The sequence below is a fragment of the Octodon degus genome, unplaced genomic scaffold (assembly GCF_000260255.1).
Source record: "Octodon degus isolate 3935 unplaced genomic scaffold, OctDeg1.0 scaffold00023, whole genome shotgun sequence".
NCBI lineage: Eukaryota > Metazoa > Chordata > Mammalia > Rodentia > Octodontidae > Octodon > Octodon degus.
This window is the reverse complement of record NW_004524599.1, coordinates 16,197,023-16,204,520: the sequence shown is the minus strand read 5'-3', so window position 1 is coordinate 16,204,520 and position 7,498 is coordinate 16,197,023. Positions and strand designations below refer to the sequence as shown.

General features: G+C 46.7%; 1 protein-coding gene and 1 pseudogene across 1 annotated transcript in view; both read left to right on the top strand.

Annotated features, from left to right (window-relative positions):
- The window catches only part of LOC101585144 (serpin B9-like), a 389,019-nt gene that overhangs the window by 141,870 nt on the left and 239,651 nt on the right, over nt 1-7,498 (top strand). The window lies entirely within an intron of this gene.
- Nucleotides 1-7,498, top strand: part of LOC101592256 — a 25,889-nt pseudogene that overhangs the window by 9,359 nt on the left and 9,032 nt on the right.

Sequence of the window (7,498 nt, the reverse complement as noted above, 5' to 3'; positions counted from 1 at the left end):
TTTTGTACACCACTGTCTTTTGACCTTTGGTGTAGAGCTTAGATAGAGTTATTACCTTAGCACCAGGTCTGGATCTATGAAGTTCGGATTCCTCCAGGTGGGTGTTGCTTGGATCTGGCTGCTGTGCTCCACTTCTTTCTGCTGCAGGCATTAGAGTTGAACCCTTTGTGTCTCTCTGGCAAGATGTTCTGCTCCTGAATCAGCAGGGTGGGTCTTGCCTGTAGCCTCTTTGCAGGGAGTTCTGCTGAAGGGTTCCGTGTTGGCCCTGCAGCCTGGGTAGAATGAGGATCCCAGGCCCCGGGTCATCTCACTCGGCAGGCCTGCACTCTGGGTCTATTCAGGATCCCGCCAGGCCCCAGGTCGTCTCACTCACTCACCAGGCCTGCGCTCTGGGTCTGTTCAGGATCCCGCCAGGCCCCAGGTCGTCTCACTCACTCTCCAGGCCTGCGCTCTGGGTCTGTTCAGGATCCCGCCAGGCCCCAGGTCATCTCACTCCCCCGCCGGGCCTGTGTTGAGCAGGATTTCTAAGCATCCAGTATCATCCTTCTCAAGAGCCCTCTCCTGTAACAAGGATACGGGGTCATATGTCGCTAACTCAGGAAAGGGAAGACCAGAGCCTTCCCTTTTTGGTTGGCAGCAGAAATGATGCTTTTTCTTTGTGGTACTCAATGATGAACCAGAGACTTGCAATGAAAGGCAGTCCCAGCCCAGTCTGTACTTTCACGTTGACCCAATTTCTCACTAAATGCTAAGCTGCTCAGCCTGGCTGCAACTTGAGGTCCTTCTGCCCCAGCATGCCACAGTAGTATATTCAGGGTAGGTACACACTGCTATGCCTGATAATAGGGTTTTTTTTTTTTTGGTGGAACTGGGGATTGAACCTGATAATAGAGTTTCATAATCAAAAAATATTCTACAATGAATGTGTATTCTTGTATAAAGTATTAATTAAATCTATACAGGAAATTAAGGTTTGTGATATAATGAGATAATCTGGAATTATAGGCAGTGTAGGATGCCAGGCCTGTTTCTCCCCTAAGTCATTAAAGTTTGTAAGCTGGGTGTGGTACAAAGAAACTGGCTGTGTTAGTGGAACCTGTAATTGTAGCACTTCAGAAGGCTGAGGCAGGAGGACCATGAACGTGGCTCACCTGGGCAATTTAGTGAGAACTTGCCTGAAAACAAAACCTTATACCTTCAGAGTGATGGCGTATAATTCGGTGGCACATCAAGGAACATACTTTAAAGTCAAAGAAGTCAAGCAATAGGCTCAAGCTGATGGAATTCACTGGTTATACCTGTTAGGTATGAACCCATGCAATTGACCGGAATAGGCATTCTGACATGAGAAGATTTATTGGAGGTAGCAGCAAATGGGCTGGCTGTCTAGTGGACCAAATTAGCAGTGGACAAGGCAAAGCACAGGGTTTTTAGGAAGTTTTGTGGGCAGGGTGTTTGTGGGCTGGAACAGCTGAGGTGGGGCTGATCTTGGTAGGGCTACCTGGTCTGCTGGGGGAATTTTGGTGTTTTAGGTCTGGGAGGTCCTGTGGTTTTTTGTCTGGGTCAAAGATGGGAGGACTTGTTCTGTGGCTTTGGCCCCAGCTCAGAGCCGAAAGGAAGTGAGCCATGGAGTGAAGGGGAGGGTCCTAACTAGGTAGATGGTCCTACCTTATCAATGCCATGTTCCTCACGATCTGGAAGTCAGTGGATTGACGGAAAGATGGAGTGGTCTTTTTGATGACAGTTGGCAATAGCTTACAGGTCTGAGGTAAGGCTCATCAAAAGGCTGTGTATGCTTGGAACTAGAGTCCTCTATACAGTACACTGTCTGAGATGGCCACGAATCAAGAAGTGGACTTTGGATTGGAACCACTCACCATTAACTCTGTTAGTCCACTAGCAAAATATTTTCTTCCTGTTTCTGAGAGCTTATGCTCTGCAAGGTGAGCAGTCTTAGCTTCAAAGAGGGGAAGGCTCGTATGAGGAAGCATGAAAGTAATACCACTGATACGGAAGCAAGACATTCCCCTGGTCATTTTTCTCTTCATGCCTCTGAGCATTATCCCAGATAGGGGTCCATCATCCCAGAGCCTGGGCGATAGAAGCCTGTCATTCTCTATAATCTCATTAGTAAAGAATGAATTTGAGGTCATGGAAAATGCACTCCAGGCTATATGAGAACCATTCTTTACGTATCTCAAGGGAGAGAACAAGGAATGAGCACAGTAAGACCATGTTAGAAAATGAGATCTTGTTGGTCAGGGCTGCAGGAGCACCATAGCTTTGTACCAACAGTAAATTTGTGTGGAAGGCTTGGGTTTTCCCAGTAATATCATTAAGTACACCTCCTAGAGACATGGCCTGCAGCTCTTGAAAACCATGTTAGTGTTTTAAACTTTCCATGTGAAAGGGGGGACAGAGGGGATCATGTGTTAGAGACCACAGGTTTTCCAGGCCAGGGTTTAAGCCCCCTCTAGGCAGAGGCCCATGGAAGCCTGGCTCCAACTGACTCAGGAGATTGTGTTACTGGCCTGTGGCTTCTCAGTTCCCAGCCAGTCATTCACTTAGGCATTCAGGTTATGTTAGTTCCATGCTGCAGGCCATGGACACCATCTAGTTGGGTTACAGCAGACAGTCATCCAGGGAAGGAGTCAGATGTGTGGAGTCACTGGGTGATGGAGAAGCGGGTTCCTCACCACCAGAGGGGGCACTGTGCATTTGAGGAGACCATATGGGACCCGGGTGCATGTTACTAGATGGAGAGTCCCAGGTGGCCTCTTGCCAGGTTCTTGGCCTCCCCATCAGTGAACTGGAGAGAACACACAGAGAAGGCAGCGAGAGTGTGCTTCTATGGAAGACAGGAAGCAGGCATGGTCTGCGTCGTGAGAGCAGGGCAGTGCGAGGCTTGCGGTGGCCTGACGCTAAGGGAAAGGCTGCTTTTCTCTTTCCTGTAATGAAGGCACTGAGGAAATGCTGTGAGACACACTTGGCATCGAGCCTTCTTACATCATCGGATGAGATGATGAGAAGGCTCCATTGGCCTCCTGCTTCATCTAAGTGCAGGACGTGGAATCGTGGTTTCGTTGCTTGAGTCCACATGTGAAGAAGGATTTAAAAGAGCATTTTTAACTGTGAATGATACTGATTTAGCTGATGGACGGAAATAGAATCTTGTCATTGGTCAGGAACAGCACATTTTTGATTGATTCTGTGAACAGTGATTATGGGGCTTACGCTGTACTATGGATGTCCTACACCCTGAAAGTGTCCTTCTCCCTGGTGCCCTAGCTGATAAGGACACATCCTTAACATTGAGTGGGCTTCCACAATTTACACTCACAAAACAACCAGCCGTGCGAGACAGCAATGACCACCCTGTTGATCTCCCAGCACTCTTCTCCCAGCAAATTTCCTGAAAGCTTTCCTGGCTGTGAGAATCCATAGTTTGAGGCATACATTTGTGTCTGATAAGTAATCCCAGGAAAGAACCATGAACTGCACCATCCCCCTCTCGCCTAGGTCTGAGTGGGTCACCTACCTTCCTTCCCCCAGACCTCACCAGCCAGGGCTCTATCTCCACCCAGTAGTGCTGAAGTGGGTGGAGCACAGTCCCCTGGGGGGCATCTCTGACCCACAAACTAGCACCAGCTAGCATAATACCTGTTTGAGGCCTCAGCAGGAGGACAGCCTTGAACACATCCTGAACCAGTTGAGCTGGCTCTGTTCACTGCTACAGGTTGCAGGAGCAGCTCGTGACTGAGCTGGATCCTGGTCTAACTTCCAAAGGAAAATTAGTGAGCCATGGGGAGAGGACACTGGGGTTGCTGCAGGGGAGCATCCAAGCCTGGTCACAGTGCTTTGCAGGCCACTGCATAACTGCCCACAGCACAGCCCCAACCTGGGAAAAATCCTAAGCCTGGTCCAAAGCTCAAGGAGTTCCTGGGGCAGAATGATCAGGCACAGGATTTCTTTAAAGGAGAAGCACCACACAGTACATGGAGCAGTTCAGGACAGCCTCCCCAGGGAAGCTTTGTTGAACTGAAGTGTCAATGAGAAGTCGAGGTGTCCGGTGGCTTTGGGGTCCGCAGAGAGGTGGGTACATAGATTCCCAGAGCTCTAAAGGAAAGATGATGCAGCCCAGATTTCGTAAGATCCAGCTTCAGGAGAGCTAGACCTGCTTGTGGCAAGGGGCTGCAAAGAAGCCCTTCAAGCTGGCCATGTGAAATTTGGATGGATGCAGGCTTTGCAGTGGCACGCAGGCTGCCACAGGTAGTGGAAGGACGAGAGAAGAGGCCGCTGCAGGGCTTCGAGGTGAGCACCACGAGGTCGGTGTTCCAGGGAGCACATCTGTAGAGTCAGGTCTAGGATGAGGAGAAAGGTCTGGAAGACTCTGCTGCCTGGGGTGTGAGTGGGCACCTCTGCATGGCTCTGCCCTGGCCAGCATGCCCTGTCGTGGACCCCAGAGCCTTCAAGGTGGGACACACAGGAAATCCTCAGGGGATTCTCTTGGAGTCCTGGAGAGCACCTTATGTGTCCTGAGTCCTGGGAATGCATCCTCACTGTGGCGACCGCTGGCAGCCTTGCTAGAGGATGGCAGACCAGCCTGGCGTGCCAAACTTTGGGCCTGGAAAGCTTCCCCTTTACAACCAGGACCTGGTGACAAGTCAAATGTCTTCCTCCTTGGGACTCTTAGCTCTGCCCACACCACACACCCCAGAAGTCCCCTCAGAATCATCTCCTCCTTCCTTCAGCTGCAGTGCCAGGGTGGGCCCAGAATACTGGTCAGCTTGAGGGTCAGGGTGTGTGTCAACTGAATTCAGTGCCACAGAGCTTCCCTGTGATGTCCTATGACCCACACACAAATCACAGAAGGGTCATCCCAACCCTTCAGGGAGCACTGGCCCACTCAGGAGATCTTAGCAGCTCATAATGGGCTCGAGCACACCCTTTGCTTAAGGACGGGCCCCCTTACATTGAATGTTTGATTACAAAAGAATGTGTTCTGGGGCCGGAATCTGAGACTGGAGCTGAGCACACTGTGCGGCTTCTTCCAGGTCGCTCTCCAGGCCTTGGGCTGAGGGCGGGGACCCCATGACCCCTGGCTGCCTGGCCTGCCTGGGTGCTAGGCGCAGCGCGAGCGGCGTCTGCTCCTGGGTCTCCTTGTGCGTCCCTGCAGCTTGGCCTGCAGCATGAGCTGTTTATCATAGCGCAGCTCTGCCCTGAAAATTCCCGAGCAAAGCTGTCTTCTCTCTCAGAGCACCTTCACTTTCAGCAATGTTTTCTCCGCAGTGGATTTGATATAAAAAAAGGGAAACGAATCCACAGAACTGCAAAGTGACTAGCACTTACTCCTCTATGTTTAAAATGCATTTTTGCACTTTACATAAAATATACTTGTCACAGGGAACTTCACATATTTAAGCACCAGGGATGTTCACATTTGAAACATCCTCATCGGTACCTATGGAAGCACTCTGGTAAAAAGTTTTTAAATATCTCAACTTTTGTTTGATTTTATTCATTTTGTGTTTGCTTTGCATGCTTAGATCCTTGAAGGGAGATCTCATAGACACAATCATTTTTATCAGGCATGTGACTTTTAAACGTATGTGTTAAACTTTGGCTTGAATTTTTATCTAGGTAGGCGTGTCTTCAGAGAACAGGAGATCTTTGTGTTAATGAAATCGAGCTCACCACTGTCCATGCACTGTGGCGTTACCATTTTGCCTAGAACACCCAGGCTAACCCAAGGTCTCAGAAAGCTCCATCACGATCCTTCTCAGCCTGTTATCCTATTCCATTTCTTACCTGACCTATTTTGAATGCTCAGAGATTCAGAAGCTAAAAAGAGCGTCTGTTTTCCAATGCCTCATGAAGGCACCACAGCCACATGTCCACTAGGGGTATACTTTGAGTCTGTTCTGGAACTTTAATTCATTTCAATGTCTTGTCTGTCATGATCCCAATAACAGAATCCTGATTATTGTCACATAACAACAAGGTGAGACATCAAGCAAGTCCTCCGGACACAGTTGTGTCTAGTCTTTACTCTTCATTGTTTTTCTTGCTGAAAGGTAATGCCGAGTTATGGGCCAAGTGCACACCCCAGTGGCCCAATATGTATGATATATTCCTATAGGCTTGCAGATCCTGTACATCAGCATGGGGAAAAGAGGCAGCAGAAAAAAATGGCAGTCACTTCAGTTAAAGAAATGGAAATCCTTTACAGTTCAATAAATTTTTTAAAACACCAAGAAAAAAATAATGTATATCCTCAATTATTGTTCTTATTTTCAAAGTTGTTTCCACAAGCTTTATGGAATTCTTAAAATTTTTCTGTGAATTTAGAAATATAAGTGAGTTTTGCTTTTTACTAGTACAAAACCATTAAAATTTACTCATCAGTGGCCTGTTTATAGAAGCAATTAATGGTTTAACTTGTTTTATCTCCTTTTTTTCCCAATAGTTCCTAGTTTTTGACTTCTTAGTTTCCTGTACATTTCTTTTTCTTTCTTTCTTCTTCCAATTTTACATGTGTATATCTGGTGATAGGAATAACTGTTTGGAAGCAACAGTGTATTAAAACAATTACTGTATAATTCATAATACTTTGTTAAGTGAAATTCTTTTTCTTCCATTTTCCATAATTTTACTGATAAACAAATAGCAATGAGACAGTTTCAAATCAAATTGGTAGGACAGTTTCAATAATTAACACATTGTATACTCTCTTCCTAGTGGTCATTTGCTGTACAAGATGCAGACATGATATCCTATTTACAAACACTATTACAACAAATCTCTACCTCACTAGGTACTTACCAATTTAATGTTTATCAAGGATACACTTTGAGGTTTTAATTTAAGCACTTTCTTGTATTGAGGTGTCTGATTTCTGCTCAGATCATTATTACATATTTCTATCTACTTATTTTGGACTTAATATTTCCAATGCTGGATAAGAAGTGGTTTCATATCAGTGAAGTATCAGCATTCTTGCTAATGAACCATGTCCAGAGGGATTTAAGGGTCAAAGATTCCAAGGAGAGTTGGGAGAAACAATGGCGGAATAATTTAAGGAGAGAACAGTTGTCAAACTCTGCTGTCTCATTTATTAGCAGAACGTTGAATTTGACCATCCATATGTTACAATTTCACCATGTGAAACTCACTTTGCAATGTAATTTCCATTGCAGGATATCAAGAAGTGAGGGAGGGTGGAGACTTTCACAGATGTTTGGAGCTCTGGTCTCAGGAGCTGATCCATGAAGTCCAGTACAGCTCACGGATTAATGGGTTGTAAGAGTGGATCTGACCTAAAAGTCACTTTTTCAGGTCTCTGTGAGTTCTTGGTTTCTCGCCATGTACCGATTGATAGCAGCCTGGGTTTCTAGCAGCAAAGAGAACATCTCTAGCTGTGGCCCTTCAGTCACTGAGAGAAGAGTGAGCCCATGGAGTCCTGCTGCTTTACACCTTACCTGGCTGTGATATGGAGTCA